At 41.2% G+C, this 22,922-nt stretch overlaps 1 pseudogene; it reads right to left on the reverse strand.

Moving 5' to 3' along the window:
* Positions 1-4,132: 4,132 nt before the first annotated feature.
* LOC104671180 lies at positions 4,133-4,910 on the reverse strand (annotated as a pseudogene).
* Positions 4,911-22,922: the final 18,012 nt, after the last annotated feature.

The raw sequence follows: 22,922 nt of genomic DNA on the forward strand, positions 1-22,922 counted from the left end.
CAAAGACTTGGAACCAACCCAAATGTCTATCAATGATAAGCTGGATTAAGAAAATGTGGCACATATACACCATGGAATACTATGCAGTCATAAAAAAGGATGAGTTCATGTTCTTTGTAGGGACATGGATGAAGCTGGAAACCATCATTTTCAGCAAACTATCACAAGGACAAAAAACCAAACACTGCATGTTCTCACTCATAGGTGGGAATTGAACAATGAGAACACTTGGACACAGGAAGGGGAACATCACACACTGGGGCCTGTTGTGGGGTGGGGGGAGGGGAGAAGGGGGGAGGAATAGCATTAGGAGATATAGCTAATGTAAATGACGAGTTAATGTGTGCAGCACACCAACATAGCACATGTATACGTATGTAACAAACCTTCACGTCGTGCACATGTACCCTAGAGCTTAAAGTGTAATAATAAAAAAAATTATCAAAACATATGCACAAACGCAGACTGCACATGATGCCATTTGAAGTTGAAAGAAATGTAGACATAAAGAATGAGTATTAAATCATAATTATAACTGCATAAAATCATCTCCACATGAGCAGTTCATCTTTCCAGTAAATTGGGTATTACAGTAAAAAGTGATTTCTCACAGTTCTCATGTATTTCTTGTCGTGTTCAGTGCAATGCCATAAACCTTGGATAACATCATTAAACCCATTCAAAATGCCATTAGTGATGCTAGAAATGCTCCCAAGAAGCAGAGAAAAGTCATGACATTCCAAGAAAAAGTTGGATTGCTTGATAATATGTACTGTAGATTTTGATCTGCAGCTGTGGTTGCCCTCCGTTGCAAGATAAATGAATCCACTGTAAGGACCATTGTGAAAAAAGAAAAGGAATGTTGTAAAGCCATTGCTGCAGCTATGCCAGTGGGTGCAGAAATCTTGCACTTTTGGTGAAATACCTTTTTAAAAATTATTATTTTTTTTTAAATTTTACTTTAAGTTCTGCGATACATGTGCAGAACATGCAGGTTTGTTACATAGGTATACATGTGCCATGGTGGTTTGCTGCACCTATCAACTCGTCATTTAGGTTTTAAGGCCCACATGCACAAGGTATTTGCCTAATACTCTTCCCACTGCTTGCCCCTAGCCCTGCAACAGGCCCTGGTGTGTGATGTTCCCCTCCCTGTGTCCATGTGTTCTCATTGTTCAACTCCCACTTATGAGTGAGAACATAAGGTGTTTGGTTTTCTGTTCCTGTGTTGGTGAAATACCTTTTTATCTCACGTTGAAAATGGAGCTTTTTATGTGGATGCAGGATTGCTATAAAAAAGGCATACCTATATACTAATATTCAAAAAAAGCAAAGTCATTATATAACAACTTAAAAACAAAATGAAGTTGAAGGGTCTAATGCTAGAGAATTTAGTGTCAGCAAAGGATGGTTTGATAATTTTAGAGATTTGGCTTAAAAAATGTCAAGATAATAGGAGAAGCAGCTTCTGCCAATGAAGAGGCAGCAGATAAGTTTCCAGATGCCATTAAGAAAATCATTGAGGAGAATGGATATCTTCATGAACCTGTTTTTAAAATGCAGATCAAAATGCTTTATTCTGGAAAAAAATGCCACAAAGGGCATTTATTAGTAAGAAAGACAAGTGAACAACAGGACTGAAGGCAGGAAGGGATAGGCTAACTCTACCATTTTGTGCAAATGCAGTTAGGTTTATGATTAGGACTGCCCTTATCTATAATACTGTTAACCTTTGAACCTTGAAGGGAAAAGTTAAACACCAGCTGCCAGTCTTTTGGTTGTACAAGAAGAAGGCCTGGACAACAAGAACCCCTTTTCGGGGTTGGTCCCATTGATGCTTTGTCCCTGAAGTCAGGAAGTACCTTGCTAGTAAGTGACTGAACTTTCAAGATTTTTTTTGATATTGGGCAATGTCCCTGGCTACTAAGAACCCCAGAAATTCAATGCAGAAGGTGTCAAAGGGGTCTACTTGCTCCCAAACACAGTGTCTCTAATTCACCCTCTAGATCAGGGGTCATAAAGACCTTTAAGGCTCATTACACACTGTACTCCATTGAAAGGATTGCCTCTATGGAAGAGAATCTGAGAGAGAGAACATTATGAAAGTCTGAAAGGCTTACCCGCCGTTAAAGATGCTATTATTGGGATAAAAAGAATCATGGAAGTCATTAAGCCTGAAATAATAAATTCCTGTTGGAAAAAACTGCCCAGATGTTGCACATGACTTCATAGGATTTATGACAGAGACAGTCAAGGAAATAATAAAAGAGATTGTGGCTATGGCAAAAAAAGGTAGGAATAAAGGGTTTCAAGATATAGATCTTGGAGAACTCCAAGAGCTAGCAGACATCACATGAAAGGAATTAACAGGAGATGACTTGATGGAAATGAGTGCTTCTAAATTAGTGCCAGACGATAAAGAATAGAGGACAAAAGAAGCAGGGCTAGAAAACAAATTGACATTAGACAACTTGGCAGAAGCCTTCTAATCATTCAAGACTGCTTTTGACTTATTTTATGGCATGAATTCTTCTATAACATGAGCAATGAAACTAAAGCAAACATTGCAAGTGTTGTAGAACCCCAAATTCAGGCTCGTGTGCCCATTGTGCAGCTGGAGCCAAACAATGAGACATCGGTGCTTGGAGATAGAGAAGGTTTTTCAATTTGGCTAAAGTGGAAGCCAGAAGAACAAGCTCTCTCAAATCCATCTTAAGAAAAAGATGAAGCAGGGAGTTTTTATGCAGCTGGAGAGTAAGGGAGGGGGAGTTTCAGGGAACCCAGGGGAAAATTCTGTGTTTCTTCAGTCTCAGATAACACCTTGAGCAGCCAGACTTCTGGGTGTCAGCAGCTGGTTGAAACATTCTTAAAGGCATTCAATTATTCTGCAAAAGGTTTTTGTGACCCTTAAGTTATTTCCTTCTGCTTTACAAAGAAATAGTACATCAGCAGTTTATAATTATATTGTGGGTAAAAAGGGATATTGGGCAAAGAGGGAGTGGTTAACATGTACAAGAAAGACAAGACAGGACTTGACCAGAATTTTCATTGTTTCAATCACTAAAAGTACAGGGGCACTGAAATCTAAAGGGGCCTGGTTGTAGAAGGATTAGTACCATATATATAGAAATATTTAGATAAATTAAAAAGCAAAGCCAAAAAATAATCAGACAGAATTAGCAATGTATTTCCATGAAGTTACATGGTGATATGGTGTGGCCATGTTGCCATCCAAATCTCACCTTGAATTGTAACAATCCCTGTGTGTCATGGGAGGGACCCTGTAGGAGGTAATTGAATCATGGGAGCAGTTTCCTCCATACTGATCTCGTAGTAGTGAATAAGTCTCATGAGGTCTGATGGTTTTATAAATGGGAGTTCCCCTACATAAGCTCTCTTGCCTGTTGCCATGTGAGACATGCCCTTGCTCCTCTTTTGCCCTCCACCATAATTGTGAGGCCTCCCCAGCCATGTGGAACTGTAAGTCAGTTAAACCTCCTTTTCTTTATAAATTACCCAGTCTCGGTTATGTCTTTATTAGCAGCGTGAGAATGGACTAATACATATGTAATGTCCCTGCCTCTCCTGCCTCCCCTTCTATCTCCTCCACCCCTTCTGCCTCTGTCACCCCTGACACAGCAAGACCAACCCCTCCTCTTCCTCCTCCTTTTCAGTCTACTCAATGTGAAGATGACGAGGATGAAGACCTTTGTGATGATCCACTTCTACTTAATGAATACTATATGTGTGTATGTCTGTGTGTATGTATATATGTGTGTGTATATGTATATGTGTATGTATATATGTGTGTGAATATATGCATATATGTGTATGCATGTATATATGTGTGTACACACACACACATACATATTTTACGAAGCAAAGAACTTTATTACCTTTGTTTCAAACTTTATTCCCAGGCTTCTTCAGCTTAATTCGCTGCAAAGAGTGAATTGTATATAAGCAAAAACTGAAAAGAGCTGCAGTGTCCAAGGGGCTTGGGCTTAAAAATATTAGAGATCTAGATTTTATTAGATCTGTAAACAAAACATTTGTAAAAAGCAGTCATAATGTAAAACAGCAGCTCCCAGTAACTTCTTCAAGTTTTATCTTCTTCAGAAGTTGACTCAGTTCAGTTTGCCTCATTCTTGGAAGCCTCATCAAATTCTCCACAAGATCTAGAACTTCATCATCATCATCCTCTCCAGTAGCAAGTGGTGCTTTTCCTCCCACAGATTGTTTGGGCCGAGTGTTAGCCAGTCTCTTTGAACTAGTCAGACCATCTGCAGCACTGGTTTATGATGGATGCTGAGTAGCATTTCTGTCAGCTGCTTTGTCTCAGCATGGCCTGACATGGTGAAAGTGTTTGCTGCCAGCGATGCCTGAACTTTAGGGTTGTTAAAGTGAATCGCTGTTCCTTGGTGTGTAAACATATTCACCTCTTCAATACCAGAGATATTGTTTACCCCTAACTTCTTTAAGGAGAACTAAAATTTTTTATCCTCTGCTGTTGCTAGGTTTATGATCAGGACTGCCCTTATGTATAAAACCAGTTAAACTCTGAGCCTTGAAGGGGCAAGATAAATACTAGCTGCCAGTCTTTTGGTTGTACGAAAGGCCTGGACAATGAGAACCCTTTTTCTGGGTTGGTTCCATTGCTCTTTTGTCCCTGAAGTCAAGAAATACCTTACCAGACTGACTTTTAAAGTTCTTTTGATATGGACAATGTCCCTGGACACTCAAAACCTCATGAGTTCAACACCAAAGGTGTCAAAGGTCCCTACTTGCCCTCAAACACAGTGTCTCAGATCCTATGAACCACCTTTTTTTCTGTGAGCAGTTTCTTTCTGACCAATGTGCACTTCTGCTTGCCGTTTGGTGAGTTTTTGGTTCATGATTGTTTCTTTCATCTTATCTGAGTGTAAAAGAGGCTGCGCGGGGGACTAGGGTTGGCACTCGAGGAGTCTCGGGTGAGACCAGCTGAGATTAGAAGCACACAGGGAGGCAGGATGGCAGCTAAAGGAATACATTTCCTTTTCTCTAGCTTACTTTATTGTAATATAATACACACAACATATGTGTTAATTAACATTATGTGTTATTGGTAAGGCTTCCAGTTAACAGTTAAGGCTATGAGTAAAGTTTTCGTGGAGTTGAAAGTTATAGTCAGATTTTTACTGCATGGGAAGTCAGCACCCATAACCCCCATGTTGTTCAAGGGTTGACTGTACTTAGTTTGCCTTTTATTAGGATGAAGAATGTTTCCTGAGACCCACTGTCTTGGTTTGGCCAGGACTGAGGTGTTTCATTGCTAAATCCAAGCGAGTTTCAGGACAGCTGGCCACTCTACTGGGATTTCAGGAAAGGGACACATTGAGACTAAGTCTTTAAAATCAGATAGCTTGAGCTATCTCTAGTTTTAGTTAATAAGTGGCTTTTATGATTAAAGGGAACTAAAAGCATCAAAATGCCTTAAGATCTATTTTTTTTTCTCTAGATCATATGGACCTATTTATTTATTTTATTTTGCTTTAAGTTCCAGGATACATGTGCAGAACGTGCAAGTTTGTCACATAGGTACACGTGTGCTGTGGTGGTTTGCTGTACCTCTCAGCCTGTCACCTAGGTTTTAAGCCCTGCATGCATTAACTATTTGTCATGATGCTCTCCCTCCCATCGCACCCCCCACCCCATGACAGGTCCTGGTGTGTGATGTTCCCCTCTCTGTGTCCATGTGATCTCTTTGTTCAGTTCCCACTTATGAGTGAGAACATGCAGTGTTTGGTTTTCTGTTCCTGTGCTAGTTTGCCAAGGGTGATGGCTTCCAGCTTCATCCATGTCCCTGCAAAGGACATGATCTCATTCCTTTTTATTCTTAATGGATTAATGAATGCTAAATTTCCAATACTAGAACTGGCTTTTTTTTTTTTTTTTTTTTTTTCCCAGCTATGTTTCTGGCCAAATGAGAATCACAGAGTGAAGCCATGGAATCGAACCCTTTGATTTGCCCTGCCTAAGGGAATACAGAGAAGGAATCAGCTTCTCTGATTCTGTAGACATGTCTTGAAGCCTTTATGCACTTTGGATTTTTAAACTGACAAGTGAAGGAGCCTACTTCGCTTGTAGTACATAAACAACCTAACTGTACTTTTGTGTTGTGAGCTTATCTTTGGAGTGCTGAGGTATCATGGTCTGGTGGATCTTTCTTAGGCTAATTTCTGTCCTGGTAAATGAGGCTCATGCAGTATAAAGTTGAACTATAAATCTGTGTAAGGGCAGACACATGATTATTCATTTTTAAGTGGGGATGTTCTTCCCTCCCACCTGTCCCCCACTGCTCAGAGTCCACATGGAGATAGGCAAGCATTCTTGTTGACTCCTTATGCTGGCTTGTGGGTAGTTTTTCTAGTGTCCCTAGGACAGCCAGATAAAAATACAGGGTGTCCAGTTAAATTTAAATTTCAGATAAGCAACAAAAAAATTTCTAGGATAAGTATGTTCCAGATACTGCATTGGACACACTTATATTAAAAGTTTATTTGTAATTCCAATTTAACTAGCTAGCCTATATTTTGATTTGCTAAATCTGGAAAGTCTGGATATACCTTTTACTTAGGCTGAGGTCCTTTGTGGATTGTAGCTTTATTTGGGGCCTTAGTGTAACTCCCCAAGTTAAGTGGGGTCTGCTTTTATGAAGCCATTAAAACCTCAGCCTCAGGTTTATAATGTCAGCATCAAACTGGAAAGCCTTTCACGAGCATGACTGTTGCACTTTTGGTTCTTTAGTCTCCTGCTGTAGTTTCCATTTCATTGTCTTTGGCCACTGCAATTCTCTTATTTTCTTCCAAGCTCGGGCATGCATTTAAAAGAACATTTTATTTTGCTCAGGGTTTTCAGGTGTTTCGAAGTGTGAAAACTTCAAACTTCAAATCAGGTTCTTGAACATATTGCCAATTCTGCATTATTCTGGAAGAATTAGATGGATGGATTCTTCTGCAGTGAAACAACATAGAACATAGATATTAAGATCCAGGTTGAAAAAAGTCCAATGATAGATTATCAGTTGATCTGCTCTTCCCTATAGTAGGAGATGGAAACCCGGACATGGGCTCTGTAACTGTTCACTGAGGCCTCTGTGACTATACTGGAGTGGGAAAAGTTAATACCCTGCCCTCTAGACTTCCTAAGCTCTACAGTGGGGCGGGGAGAGATATTATGCATAATCATGTGTATTTGACCTAACACTTTCCGGAACTAAACCTCTTCTTGCTCTGAATCAAGAAGCAATTTATCAACTGGCTCTTTACATGAGGGACAATTTAATAGACAGTAACTAACTCGGGCCTTGCAAAAGTCACAGGAACATTGCATAACGAAGTTGACAGTACAATAGGATACTTTGAAATGAACTTTTTTTCTAAAACAAGTTTCAAAGACCAAAGGTGAAATATATATATATGGGAAGAAATAATTAAAGAGCACTGTATTAATTTAGGAAAATGTAATTTGTAAGTCCAGGTGACTTAATTGCTCAGGTTATGTTATACGTTATAGACGCATTATTGTCACCAAATATTCCAAACCCTCCCTGCAGTACCTGTCCCTGGGAGGGCTACCCATTTCCTTCCTGGCCATGTGACTGGAGTTTGGCCAATGCAGTGCTAATAGAGATTTGTGGTTTGTCCTATCTCTTTTCTCTTTGCCAGGACAACATTCCAGTGGTTATGAAAGGTAGAGTCACAGCTGACCTCTATAGTGGATATGCAGAGTGAGCAAGAAAAAAAGGAGCCTTTGTTTTTTAAGCCATGGGGAAGTTTTCAGGTTGTTAGTTACTGTGGCCCACTAACCCTCAAGCATGGTGCTAGGCACTGAAGATAGAACAGTGAGCAAATTTGATGTACTCTTGTCCCTCATAGAACTTACATTCTAATAGAGGTGACAGAAATTAGTTAAATAGATGAATTCGTGTAACCATGAAACTGAGGTAGATGTTTTGAAGAAAACCAATTCTTGGGGAAGTTAAAATGCATTTCTTTAAATGACATTCCACTTATTTTCAGAAAAGTCCGAGGCTGTTTACAAAATCAAACACAATGCACAATTTAAACCAGAGACAAATTAATATAGCAGAGAAATCAATGTCATAAGATCCTTGAGATAAATCAGTTACTGCAGGAGAGCACAATAATTATTTCTGAGTTTCCTAAAGATAAGGCAAACAAGGAAAACTTTGGTTTATGTAATTTTTATTGTTTGACAGCGGGACAGAGGCAAACACTTTCAGGAACTAAACCTTTTCTTGCTCTGGATCAAGAAGCAATTTATCAACTGGCTCTTTACATAAGGGACAATTTAACAGGCAGTAACTAACTCAGCCCTCGTAAAAATCACGGGAACATTGTTTAAAGGGATGTTCTTCATATAAACGATATATAAAAGTTAAAGAGAATAAAAATCCTAATTAAGGGGATTTATTTCTGCTGGGAGCTTAGATGATATAAGCCAGATTCTTGCTTTCTGCTAGGTAACCCATGACTGGGGGCAATACCTGGAAGAGGGGCAATGGATACTCTAGTATGATGACCCTTAGGACTCCCTTAAATATTGGAAGTCTCACAGGAGCCTTGGGCAAAGGCTGGAATTAAACTGATTTGTCGTTGGATTTTTTCCAACTTGGATCTTAATGTCTATGTTCTATGCTATTTCACTGCAGAAGAATCCATCCACCAAATTCTTCCAGAAGAATGCAGAATTTTCAAAATGTTCAAGAGCCTGATATCCATCTTTTGTCATGTGTCAGTTGAATAGGATATACCCATATCCTGTGGGTAGGATCAATATTTGCCTCAAAAAGAAGCACTGAATTTCCTCAAGTACTTCAAAAGACTAGTGAAGACAGCAGACTTTAGCATCATAAAACATGGAAGGGATAATTTGGGTCTGAAAATTTTAGGGGCTTTTGTTGACAATGGACTGCTTCAGCCAAACAAGAACCTGGCGGGCTGTACCTGGCTCATCGAGTGGAGGGAGAGTGAACACTTGGTCTAAATCAGCACTGGTTAGCAGGAGGAAAGGGTCGCCACCGTCAGAGTCATTACGCTTCCTTCTTGAAAATCTGCTTTGACTGTATGAACCTGGGTAATGCCATAGACATGAGCACAGTGCTATGTGATTTTAGCAGAATGTTGGTCATTGTTTGTCATGACTTCTGTTGCAGATACACGTCTCTACCCTTAAACTTGAGTATTTAAGAAGTGTATCTTTTGTAGAATTTCTGCAATTGAACACATTTTCTCATTGAATCTCCATTCTGCTGAATGGCAAATGCTAAATCTCAGTTGGTCCCAGGATCTCCCTGTTCTTCACCTTCCTGTACATTGTGGGGAGTGGGAGGACACTTATGTCATCTCAAGGCATTGGGTAGGGGACATCAGGTGTCAGGCCTTAGGTTGGCATCATCTATCTAAGCTGGCTTTGATAGAGACACCTTTGCTCCTTCTGGCCCCTGGTCGCTGGTGTTTGTGCTGTGTCAGCCTCATACCAATTGAGAGGCCTCGTGGATTTTGCTCTTTTTCTGTTATTTACCCATCCCTCCTGGGCTCATGGGGAACACCATGAGCTCTTCCTTTGCCTCACTGGATTCTGGAGGCCCTGATGATGTTTTAGGCTTGTCTGCCCAGGTGCCCACACATTGATGATTTTTCTACTGTTTCCACTCTGGATGTGGGATACCTCTGTGGATGTTTCTGGAATGTTTTCAGTGTTAACAGATGTCCCCAGACCCATTTGGAGTTCTGTTATTCACCCTTTCCCACCAGTGATGGGGACAGGAGTGGGACTCCATTTCAGAGATACCTTAATATCTCAGCTCTTCTATTCCTCTGACTCCCCCTTACTGGCAGAATCCTTGTCTATTTTTGGGATGGAACTGGACTTGTCTTTGATTTGGTAGGCATCTATATCTGGTGGTTAAGGCATATACTTTAGGCCTTGAATCCTGCAGCCTACATTTTCAAAGGCTTTAATACTAAAATTCTGGGATCTTGAGTCTTTAGTTTTTTTCTGTTCTGCTATGGCAACCCCTCTGAAGGGCAGCGGATGTAGAAAACCATAGCTGCTCCTGAGTTGGGAGGAGGTTCATGGGTTATAGGAAGTTTGAGGAGAATTCACAGTTACTTTATGAAAACAGTGGACTGCTTCAATATTTTCATTTTCATGATAGAGGCAGAGAAATGTGTTGTAATAGTGCAGTGAGGTGGGCAGTGGCTCTTCATGGAACAACCGTCTTCATGGAATAGTGGTCCCTTGGATCCTTTTAAGAATCTCATGAAAACTATAGATCTTTTCTTTAGAATATGCCCATTCAGACAAAATTAGGCATATAATATAATATCATCTCAGTGAATTTCAGTAAAAATCCTGGTGATAGAATGTTGTGTACTACATAGGGAGGCTTCTTAAAGGTTTATGCAAACTGCTGTTTTGTGCTTAGCTTTAAAGACCACCTAGCCAAATTTTATAGGGAGATGCACAGAAGATCAAAGAGATGAGGTGATTTTTCCTGGGCCAGATAACCAGTGATGCTGCTATCTTCTTCCAGAGCTTTGGATGACGCTGTAGGAGACATTTCATTCAGATTTATAGAGGATACTAAGCTAAAACAGATAGCTGAGATGGTCAATCTCAGATCAAATTATACTATCTTAAGTGGTCTTGACAGGCTGAAGAGCTACACAAAAACCAAGATATACATTTGAAAAGTTTAACAAGTTGCTTTCAGAGATATCCTGTAAGGCATAAGGGTGCACTCTTGAATGCTCGTTGTTCACAAACCAGAAGTGTGACAGGGCTTCTCAACTTGTTGCTGTAACTTTCTTTACATGAATGCCACACTTTCCAAACCTCCAGCAATCCTGGTTATCTATTTCTGGGCAAGCTAGTCTGTCAGTGTCCCTGCCTAGTGCAGACCAGTACAGAGTTCAGAGGGTTGATGCTCTAAACTATATACTCATAAGATTGAGTCTTAAGATTGTATTTGCTCTATCCACTTGCATCAGAATTGACTCATTCTAATAGCACCATGATCTTGGACTTCCCAGCATCCAGAACTGTGAGCAATAAATTTCTGTTATATAAGTCACCCAGTCTATGGTATCTTTTTAATGACAGCACCAGCTAATACGGTGTTGATTTTTGTCCTGTTAATTTTTTAAAAACCTAGAATGTACAAGCCTACCTCAGAGATATTGCTGGATCAGTTCTACATCACTGGAGTAAAGCAAATATCACAATGAAGTGAGTTACACGTTTTTTGGCTTTCCAGTGCATATAAAAGCTATGTTTGGTCAAATGTAGTGGCTCATTCCTGTAATCCCAGCACTTTAGGAGACCGAGGTGGGCAGATAGCTTGAGGTCAGGAGTTTGAGATCAACCTTAGCAATATAGCAAAATCCGGTCTCTATAAAAAATAGAAAAATTAGCCAGATGTGGTGGTGTTCACCTGTAGGCTCAGCTCTCAGGAGGCTGAAGTGGGAGAATCACTTGAGCCCAGGAGGTGAAGGTTGCAGTGAGCTGAGATCACACCACTGGACTCCAGCCTGGGTGACAGAGTGAGACACTGTCTCAAAAAAATAAAAAAGTTATGTTTACAGTATACTGTAGTCTATTAAGTGTACAATAGCATTATGTCTAAAAATGTATACATACCTTAATTCAAAAATACTTTATTCCTAAAGAATGCTAATATCATCTGGGCCTTCAGTGATTTTTCTGGTGGAGGGACTTGCCACAATGTCGATGGCTGCTGACTGATCAAGGTGGTGGCTGTTGAAGGTTGATGTGACTGTGGCAATTTCTTAAAATAAGACAAAATTAAAGTTTGTTATATCAACTGACTTTCTTTCACAAAATAATTGTCTGTAGCATATTTTACCTATGGTAGAACTTCTTTCAAAATTGGAGTTAATCCTCTCAAAGCCTACCATTGCTTTATCAACTAAATTTATGGAATATTCTAAATCACTTGTTGTCATTTCAACAATGCTCATGGCATCTTCACCAGGATTAGGTTCTATCTTAAGAAACTACTTTCTTTACTCATCTCTAAGAAGCAACTCCTTATCTGCTAAAGTTTTATCATGGGACTGCAGCAATTCAGTCACATCTTCAGGCTCCACTTACAATTCTAGTTCTCTGGCTATTTATTTAAAAAAAAATTTTTTTTTTCCATAAGTAATTGGGGTACAAGTGGCATTTGGTTACATAAGTAATTTCTTTAGTGGTGATTTGTAAGAATTTGATGCACCCATCACCCAAGCAGTATACACTGCACCGTATTTGTAGTCTTCTAGCCCTCACCCTCCTCCCACTCTTTTCCCCGAGTCCCCAAAGTCCATTGTGTCCCACATCTTAGCTCCCACATATCAGTGAGAACATACCATGTGTGGTTTGCCATTCCTGAGTTACTTCACTTAGAATAATAGTGTCCAATCTCATCCAGGTCACTGCAAATGCTATTCATTCATTCCTTTTTATAGCTGCATAGTATTCCACCGTATATGTATATACCACAGTTTCTTTATCCAGTTGATTGATGGGCATTTGGGTTAATTCCACAATTTTGCAATTGTGAATTGTGCTGTTGTAAACATGCATGTGCAAGTATCTTTTTTGAATAATGACTTCCTTTCCTCTGGGTAGATAACCAATAGTGGGATTGCTGGATCAAACGGTAGTTCTACTTTTAGTTCTTTAAGGAATTTCCATACTGTTTTCCATAATGGCTATTCTAGTTCACATTCCCACCAGCAGTGTGGAAGTGTTCCCTGTTTACTGCATCCATGCCAGCATCTACTGTTTTTTGATTTTTTGATTATGGCCATTCTTGCAGGAGTGAGGTGGTACCTCACTGTGGTTTTGACTTGCATTTCCCTGATCATTAGTGATGCTGAACATTTTTTCATGTTTGTTGGCCATTTGTGTATCTTCTTTTGATAATTGTCTATACATGTCCTTAGCCTACTTTTTTGATGGGATTATTTGTTTGTTTGTTTGTTTTTCTTACTGATTTGTTTGAGTTTATTGTAGATTCCGGATATTAGTCCTTTGTCAGATGTTTAGATTGTGAAGATTTTCTCCCACTCTGTGGGTTGTCTGTTTACTCTGCCAATTGTTCCTTTTGCTGTGCTGAGTTCTTATCCATTCTACGGTTCTGCATCTTTTAAGTGGAGCATTTAGGCCATTTACATTCAATGTTAGTATTGAAATGTGAGGTACTGTTGCATTCATCATACTCTTTGTTGTCTGTATACTTTGAATTTTGTTTTTTATTTTTGCTTTTTAACTTGTATTTTTATTTTATAGGTCCTGTGTGATTTATGCTTTAATGAGGTTCTGTTTTGATGTGTTTTCAGGATTTGTTTCAAGATTTAGAGCTCCTTTTAGCAGTTCTTGTAGAGGTGGCTTGGTAATGGCGAATTCTCTCAGCATTTGTTTGTCTGAAAGACTGTCTCTTTCCTTCATGTATGATGCTTAGTTTTGCTGGATTTACAAAATTCTTGGCTGATAATTGTTTTGTTTGAGGAGGATGAAGATAGGGCCCAAATCCCTCTAGCTAGTAGGGTTTCTGCTGAGAAATCTACTATTAATCTGATAGGTTTTCCTTTATAGGTTAGCGAGTGCTTCTGTCTCACAGCTCTTAAGATTCTTTCGTCTTAACTTTGGATAACCTGATGACAATGTGCCTGGGAGAATATCCTTTTACGATGCATTTCCTGGGTGTTCTTTGTGCTTCTTGTTTTTCGATGTCTAGGCCTCCAGCAAGGCTGGGAGATTTTCCTTGGTTATTCTCCCAAATATGTTTTCCAAGCTGTTAGAATTCTCTTCTTCCTCAGGTACACCAATTATTCTTAGGTTTGGTCATTTAACATAATTCCAGACTTCTTGGAGGCTTTGTTCATTCTTTTTTCTTTGTTTTTGTCGGAATGGGTTAATTTGAAGACCTTGTCTTCAGGCTCTGAATTTCTTTCTTTTACTTGTTCAGTTTTATTATTGAGACTTTCCAGAGCATTTTGCATTTCTAAAAGTGTGTCCAAAGTTTCCTGAATTTTTCTATTGTATTTTCTTTAAGCAGTGTATTTCCTTGAACATTTCTCCCTTCACTTCTTGTACCATATTTTGGATTTCCTTGCATTGGGCTTCACCTTTCTCTGGTACCTCCCTGATTAGCTTAATAACTATCTTCCTGAATTCTTTTTCAGGTAAATCAGGGATTTTTTCTTGGTTTGGATCCATTGCTGGTGAGCTAGTGTGATTTTTGGGGGGGTGTTGAAGAGCCTTGTTTTGCCATATTACCAGGGTTGGTTTTCTGGTTCCTTCTCATTTGGGTAGGCTCTGTCAGAAGGAAGGTCTAGCACTGAAGGCTGTTGTTCATACTCTTTTGTCCCATAGGATGTTCCCGTGTTGTAGTACTCTCCACCTTTTCCTATGGATGTGGCTTCCAGTGAGCCAAATTGCAGTGATTGCTGTCTCTCTTCTGGGTCTAGCTGCCCAGCAAGTCTACCTGGCTCTGGCTGGTACTGGGAGATATCTGCACAGACTCCCATGATGTGAACTGTCTATGGATCTCTCAGCCACAGATACCAGCACCTGTTCCTGTGGAGGTGGTGGGGAGTGCAACGGACTCTGAGTGTTCTTAGCTTTGGTGGTTTAATGCTCTAGTTTTGTGCTGGTTGGCCTCCTGCCAGGAGGTGGCGCTTTCCAGAGAGCATCAGCTGTGGTGTTATGGGGAGGAACGGGCAGTGGATGAGGCCCTAGGACTTCCAAGATTATATACCCTTTGTCTTCAGCTACCTGGGTGGGTAGGGAAGGACCATCAGGTGGGGGTGGGGCTAGGCATGTCTGAGCTCAGACTCTCCTTGGGTGAGTCTTGCTGTGGTTGCCGTGGGGGATGGGAGTGAGATTCCCAGGTCACTGGAGTTGTGTACCTAGGAAGATTATGGCTGCCTCTGCTGAGCCCTGCAGGTTGTCAGGGAAGCGGGGGAAAGCTGGCAGTCACAGGCCTCACCCAGCTGCCATGCAAACCGAAGGGCTGGTCTCACTCCCACCGTGTCCCCTTAACAGCCCCCAGACTGTTTCCAGGCAGAGAGCAGTACAGGCTTGAAAACCTGCCCCAGGCTACTCGCCTCGTAGTTGTGAAAGAAAAGGGCTGGGTTTTCCCCCTGCATGTGGAGTTTGTATACTGAATTTGCGCCCTCCTGGAGTTCTGGCCAGGAGGCCTCTCACCCTGTTCAAATTGTTACTAAGTTCAGCTAGATTTGCTTCTTCCTGTGTAGTTTTACCGCCTGCTCCTCTCCTGGTAGATGCCTGTGGTGCCAGGCAGGAATGGCCTGCTAGGGGACCCACCAAGCTCCTAGGGCCTTTCTGCTGCTTGCTCTACCCTTGTATTTCACTTGGCTCTCCACATTGACTCAGCTCCAGGTAAAGTCAGAAACATCTCCCACAAACAGAGCTTTAGCTTTTCCAGTGGGGGTGTGTGTTCAGGACAGGAGGGTCTCCCTTTCCCACTTCCACAGTTGGGGTACTCACAGTTTTGGGGGTTTGCCTGGGTCCTACAGGAGCAGTCTCCTTTCTTCAGAGGGTCTGTGGGTCCTCTCAGGATTGCTGTCTCTTGCTATTTCTGTCATATCTGCAGTTATTTCTTACGCTGAAGTCTGGAACCTCTCCAAGTCATCCATGAGCATTGAAATCAACTTCTTCCAAACTCCTGTTCATGTTGATATTTTGATCTTCTCCCATGAATCATGAATGTTCTTAATGGCATCTAGAATAGTGAATCCTTTCCAGAAAGGGTTCAATTTACTTTGCCCAGATCCATCAGAGAAATCAGTATCTATGGCAGCAATAACCATATGAAATGCATTTCTTAAATAATAAGACTTGAAAGTTAAAATTAGTCCTTGATCCATGGGCTGCAGAACAGATGTTATATTAACAGGTGTGAAAAGAACATTAATCTCCTAGTATGTCTTCATCAGAGCTCTTAAGTGATCAGGTGCATTGTCAGTGAACAGTAATATTTTGAAAGGAATCTTTTTCTGAACACTGGGTCTCAACAGTGGTCTTAAAACATTCAGTAAACCATGCTATCCACAGATGCTGTAATCTAGGCTCTGTTGTTCCATTTATAGAGCACACGTAGAGTAGATTTAGCATCATTCTTAAAGGATCTAGATTTTTAGAATGGTCAATGTGCATTGACTTCAACTTTAAGTCAAGTTGCATTAGCCCCTAACAAGAGGCTCTGCCTGTTCTTTGAAGCTTTGGAGGCAGGCATTGACTTCTCTTCTCTAGTTGTGAAAGTCCTGGGTGGTACCTTCTTTCAATAAGATAAGGGGTGCCTGTAGTTGTCTTCAATTTCTTGAAGGATTGTTATCTTCTCAGGGGTATAGAAGTAGCCTGGGTAGCTCTATAAGATCGCATTAGGACCAGTTGGGAAAAATTGCAGGTAGGCCACCTTGTGTTCAAGATTTAAAAATAAAATAAAACCTTCTAACAGAGAAATGGACTGGGAGTGGGTTGGCTGTCTTTGGAAGTTGAGTTTTATGGATGCCATATAAAGTTTCTTGAATTAATAAGGAAATTGGCCTGGATGACTTTCAAAGTCTCTTCAACTCTAGGATTTTTTTTAAGCACATTAAATGTTTTTGGAAACAACCAAAATAGACTTTTCTGACTTTGAAGAAAAACACATTTTTTCTCAGAGCTTGGACTCCGTGGGTCAAATCTCTGACCAACTATTATGACAAAAGATGCTCTGGCCACATAGAAAGTCTTAGTAGAGTGGTTTTATTTGACAACTGTTTCTTGTGTGCCTATTATGAGTTATATGCTGTGGTAGGTAAAGGAGATACAAAGAAGATTTTTAAAAAGTGGTCTCGGTGGCTAGGTGCAGTGGCTCATGCCTGTAATCCCAACAATTTAGGACGCTGAGGTGGGAGAATTGCTTGAGCCCTAGTTTGAGACCAGCCTGGGCAACATAGTGAGATCCTATCTCTACAAAAAATAATTTAAAGAATTTAGTTGGTCATGGTGGTGTATGTGTATAGTCCCAGCTACTAGAAAGGCCAAGGTGGGAAGATCACGTGAGCCCAGAAGGTTGAGGCTGCCATGAGCCATAATTGTACCACTTCATTCCACCCTGGTGACAGAGTGAGACCTTGTCTCAAAAAAAGTAGTCTCTGCCCTTGGGGGAGCTGACAAAAATGGAAGAGAGAAATCTATAATATTAATAAAAAATGATATTTATTAAGAACATAATACATGGCAGGTGCTAGTTTAAATGTTTTTAATATTAACAATAATCCTATGAGATACCCATTTACAGATGAGAAAACTGAGGTATAAAGAATAAAAAAATACTTTGCTCTATTTCACCCAATTATTAAGCACTGAAGCAGCATGGAGGTGGTCTGACTTCAGAAGCTATTCCCTTAATCTTAGCACTATCCTTCCTCTTTCTCCTATGATATCTTTCCTTTGCACTGATCACCATGTCCTCCTGGTTCTCCTCCATCCTCTCTAACTGTGCTTCTCAGTGTCCTCCATGACTCCTTTTCCTCTGCCAGGCCGTTTTACCTGGTGTTCTCCAGAGCTCTGCCTAGGCTTTCTTCCCACGTAGAGCCCTCTCCAGGGGTTCTCTGTAGGTCTCATAGTCCATGATTACCAGTCAGGGGCAGATGACTCGTAGATCTGTCTCCTTACCCCATTCTGTATCCCCGACCTTCAGGCTCAGACATTCAGTTGCCTCTTAGATATCTTTACCTGAATGTCCATAGGCACCCAATGCTCTATGTGAAGTATACTGAATGCATCAACTTTCTTCCTAAATTCACTTTTCCTATGTAGTCCATATCTTGCATGGGACCCCATTCATGCTGAAAAACTAGGAGCCATATTTGATTTTTCTCTTATACTGCACAGTCAATCTATATGGGACCCCATCCATACTGGAAAACTAGGAGCCACATTCTTTGAATTTCTGAAGATAGGGCCCAAATCCCTTCTAGCTTGTAGAGGTTCTGCTGAGAAATCTGCTGTTAATCTGATAGGTTTTCCTTTATAGGTTACCTGGTGCTTCTGTCTCACAGTTTTTAAGATTCTTTCTTTTGTCCTAACTTTGGATAACCTGATGACAATGTGCCTAAGGGTAGATCTTTTTGCGATAAATTTCCTGGGTGTTCTTTGTGCTTCTTGTATTTGGATGTCTAGGTCTCTAGCAGACCCCATGCACCATTCATCTTTCTGTTTCTAAGGTTGGGCACCATGTCTCATCCATGGCATATGCTCAATAAATAAGCTTTTGAAATAAATGTATTTATTGGAATAGCTAAATTAATAGAAAGGGTTAGTGTGGCATGACATGGGGAATTGATTAAGTACCAAGGAGCCAGTGAACCAGGGATTACAGATTCTGCTTGGGAGACCCAACTAGGCTTCACAGGAGAGATGACATTTTACTAAGACCTTAAGAGAAAAGGATGAGTAGACATGTGCTAGGTACAGCATAGGGGAAAAGGACTTTGTTGGTAGAGGGAATTTTCAGGGTGGGGTGGGCGGTTTGGCAGGGCTGGACACAGGGGACCTGAGGAGGGTGGTAGCCGGTAGGTGGGCTGAGAGGCAGCGTGCAGCAGGACTGGGGAGGCTGCCTCACCTCTGTTGTAGCCAGATGGACCCTGGCTGAGAACCCAGGGAAAGCAATGCCACCTACTATGCCAAAATTGGTTTTCCAGCCCCTTGCGTGGGAAGAAGTCAGTAGATCACTTATTAACTTGTCAGCACACTGGAATTTTTAAGTGAAAAACCTCTCATAGAATCAGAAAATCCATATGTGTGATATATGGAAAACATTCAACAAATACAGTGAACATTTTTCTAACTTGTGACATGTGTTCGCCATCAAGCATTTAAAAAGAAGTCCTGTCCTTTATTATTTTATAAAACGTGTCTCACTTGATTGCATGATTTTTCCATTTCTCCTCCCTGACATTTTCATTCTAAAGTTATATAATCATATGAGGCTTAATTGCTCCTGTTACTTTTAGCAGCCTTCACTCACTGTTGAGATTTTTATTTCCATATAGCAATGATGTACCTAGAATTACACCATAATAATTATTGGTAAAGTTAATTGGAATCCAGCTCTTTGACTCTTTCATGTTTTATCGGTAATTCTCACAGTTTAAAGGGTTGTAATCTGTATAGCACCTGACACAGTTCTGAACACTTAGTGTGTGCCCAATAAACTGTAGTGAGTAAAAAGGCAGTATTGCTTTCAACTGATATGATCTTGTGATTTATAAGCATTCAAAAGTGCTATTTTATTTTATTTTATTTTCAGATGGAGTCTCACTGTGTCATCCAGGCTAGAGTGCAGTGGTCAGTCTTGGCTCACTGCAACCTCCACCTCCCGGGTTCAAGCGATTCTCTTGCCTCAGCCTCCCAAGTAGCTGAGATTACAGGGGCCTGCCACTGCGCCACTGCGCCTGGGTAGTTTTTGTACTTTTTTGGTAGAGACAGGGTTTCACCATGTTGGCTAGGCTGGTCTCAAACTGCTGATCTCAATGATCCTGCCACCTTGGCCTCCCAAAGTGTTGAGATTACAGGTGTGAGCCACCACGTCTGGCCTGAAAGGTACTATTTTAATATAAGGCTACTTTGTCTTCCAAAATTTCAGAGTCAAGTCCTTAAGACTTTTCTTCAGTGAAGAATAGGCAATTGCTGCAGCCCAATATACTCTCAAGCCTTTTTGCAGAATCCAGAGTTCCTGAGGGGATGACTGTTGCACTTCCGTCATCTGTTAAAACATGACTTGGGTGGCTAGTAGGTGACAGGGTTGTCTTAACAATGAAAAATACAGGGATCAAGGAGACCTGGTTTCAGCCCTAAAAACCTTGCAATTTAGTACAGATAGCCATACTACAAAAACCCAAGTCTTCTAGAAGAGTACCAAGGCCATGGTGGAGCCACAGAGAAGAAAGTAATCAGCTCTTCACGGAGATTTAGGAATGATTTCACACAGGAGGTTATGAGCTTGAACCAAGCCATAAGTGCCCAAAATATGTTCTTACACTACAAGTAGAGGATAGCGGTGGCAGGATGTGCAGTGAAATTGGTGAAGTCAGGTTCATGGAGAACTCTATTTGGCTTTATAAACAGTTTGCAATTTATCCTACAAGCAAAGGGGCTTTTAATGGGAGAGTGAAATGGTCAGATTAATCACAAACATCATGCAGGGAGCAGTGCAGACAGTGGGTTCAGGGAGCGGAGTGGGAGGTGAGTGGGTGGGCTGTGCAATATTGGGAGGGATGCCAATTATAATACAACCCAATGGGCCGGGCACAGTGGCTCATGCCTGTAATCTTAGCACTTTGAGAGGCCGGCATGGATGAATCACTTGAGGTCAGGAATTCGAGACCAGCCTGGCCCATGTGGTGAAACCCTGTCTCTACTAAAAATACGAAAATTAGCTGGACCTGTGGTACGTGCCTGTAATCCCAGCTACTGGGGAGGCTGAGGCATGAGAATCACTTGAACCTGGGAAACAGAGGTTGCAGTGAGCCAAGATCGTGCACTGCACTTCAGCCTGGGTGACAGAGCAAGACTCCATCTCAAAAAAAAAAAAAAAAAAAAAAAAAAAAGAAAAGAAAAGAAAAATACAACCCAACAACTATTAAAACAACCCAGGTCTGAAACAACAAGAATGTAAAATTAAACAGTAACAGATCAGTAATTTTTTAATTGGGGGCCTGCAGTTTTGTCTCCCAGGGGACATTTGACAATGTCAGAAAACATTTTGTTTGTCACAACTCAAGAGGGCAAACTTAGCATCTACTAGGTCAGTAATGCTGCTAAAAGCCTACAATGCACAGGGCGGCACTCACAGCAAAGAGTTATCTGGCCCAGAATGTCAATAGTGCCAAGACTGAGAAGCCCCGATGCAGATGGAAAGAAGAAACGGGCATAAGGGCACTTAGGAAGCAGAATCTACTAAATTTGGTGACCGACAGAATATAAAGCGTAGAGGAGAGCGTAGCTGAGGGTGACTCCAGGTTTCTGTTGTGGGTGTCTAGAGATAAGAAATATAAGAGGAGGAACAATGTTGGGGGAAAAGAGGATAGGTTTAGTGTTAGACATATTAAACTGCATGGGTGATGGGATCGATGGTACCCCAAACCTCAACGTCATGCAATATACCTATGTAACAAATCTGTACATGTACCTCCAAATCTAAAAAGTTGAAATTTTAAAAAATAAAGTTTAAATACATATAGGATGTGAAAGTGAAGATATTCTGGAGGCAGGTGGGTTATGGACCAGGAGTCCAGATCGGGGATGGAGATGGAGATTTGAGAACCATCAGCATAGAGACCACCTTGAATCTGAATGTGCAATGAGAGTAACTTCAATTGATTTCCTCTGTGGCAGAGAGATAGTCAATGTTTGCCAAATGTTTGGGAATGAATGTGTGTGTCCCTTTAAAATTTATGTGTTGAAACTGTAAACCCCAATGTGATGGTATTTGGAGGTAGAGCCTTTGGGAGGTAATAAGTTTCTGTTGTTTGAACCACCCAGTTCATGCTATTTTGTTACAGCAGCCAAAACTGACTAAGACACCAAATATCCAACTGTTGTTCTATACCTCCTGCCTTCTTTTTAGTGAGATTGGGGCCATGTGACTAGGTCTGGCCGATGGCCTAGGAGCAGAAGCGTCTCTTCCAGGTTAACAGGATGAAGAATGGGTGTGCGGCCTCCTTCCCTTTATTCCCCTGCCTCTGTGCCTGAGGAGGCCACGTGTTCCAGAGGCAAAGGAGGAGAGCAGCTGATTCTTGACTGAACTTTGTATGAGTGAGAAATTAACCTGGTTTCAGCCTCTAAGACTTCAGGGTGTGTTGCAGCTGCTGACTTTGTTTACCCTTAAGGATACATCCTGTAACTGACTGAACCTCTCATTCTGCCTCATGGACAGGAAGCTTAATCTAATCCCTTCCAAGTCAGCTAAATCATGTTAATCTTTGTCATATAAATTTCCTTTCAGTTCTGAATCTCCTGAGAGTCACATTGTGGTGGAAATGGGCTCTTGTCTGAGGACATCTTGTGCTGCCATTGGCTGATGTATAGACTTGTCTGATCTTGGCTACCGCCTGCCCTTCAGACTGGCTCCCATGGAGGTGTCCATCATCCATCTGGCCTCTGTTGCACAGACCACACTGTGGCTGCCTCCCTTGTCATGACTGTGGGACCCTTTTGAGCCCGCTAGTTCTCTAAGTCCTATCTATGCTCCTGTCCTTTGGGGTCTGATGAGAACTCTCTGTGAAGCCGCCCAATTCCATCTGCTTTTGCTTCTCACCATTGCATCTCTGCTTTCCTAGTGGCTCAGTGGAGCTCCAGATAGACTGAGGGGCACTGGTTCCTCTGTTATAAGACCCTCAGAATTATATGGAGCACCTTCATCATCTTCTCTTACAGAGATTGAGGGGATGGGAGTGGGTGCAGGAAGCCTACTTCCAGTGACTATTTTTTCCCTAATTTTCCGATAGGTTAGAAGCTTTACATGACTGGGTAGGGAGGAGCAGAAAAAAATGGATTCTCCATCATTGAATCTTTTGCTAAATCTCTTACACAAAGACAAGTAAACATTGTTCTAAAGCCAAGAAGTTGATGACTTTGTTCTTACATTCTTCTGGTTTTCCACATAAAAGTGGGACACATGACTAAATAAAATTCAAGAGCACGCAAATCAGCAGTTCAGGAACATCCTCGCTTTGGTTAAGTGTTGTCGTGGGAGTAGATGAAGGCAGTCACGGGTGGGATGCAGAGCATCTCCTTGAACTTGAGAAATTAGAATCACCTGGAGGACTTATTAC

The sequence above is a fragment of the Rhinopithecus roxellana genome, chromosome 18 (assembly GCF_007565055.1).
Source record: "Rhinopithecus roxellana isolate Shanxi Qingling chromosome 18, ASM756505v1, whole genome shotgun sequence".
Lineage (NCBI taxonomy): Eukaryota > Metazoa > Chordata > Mammalia > Primates > Cercopithecidae > Rhinopithecus > Rhinopithecus roxellana.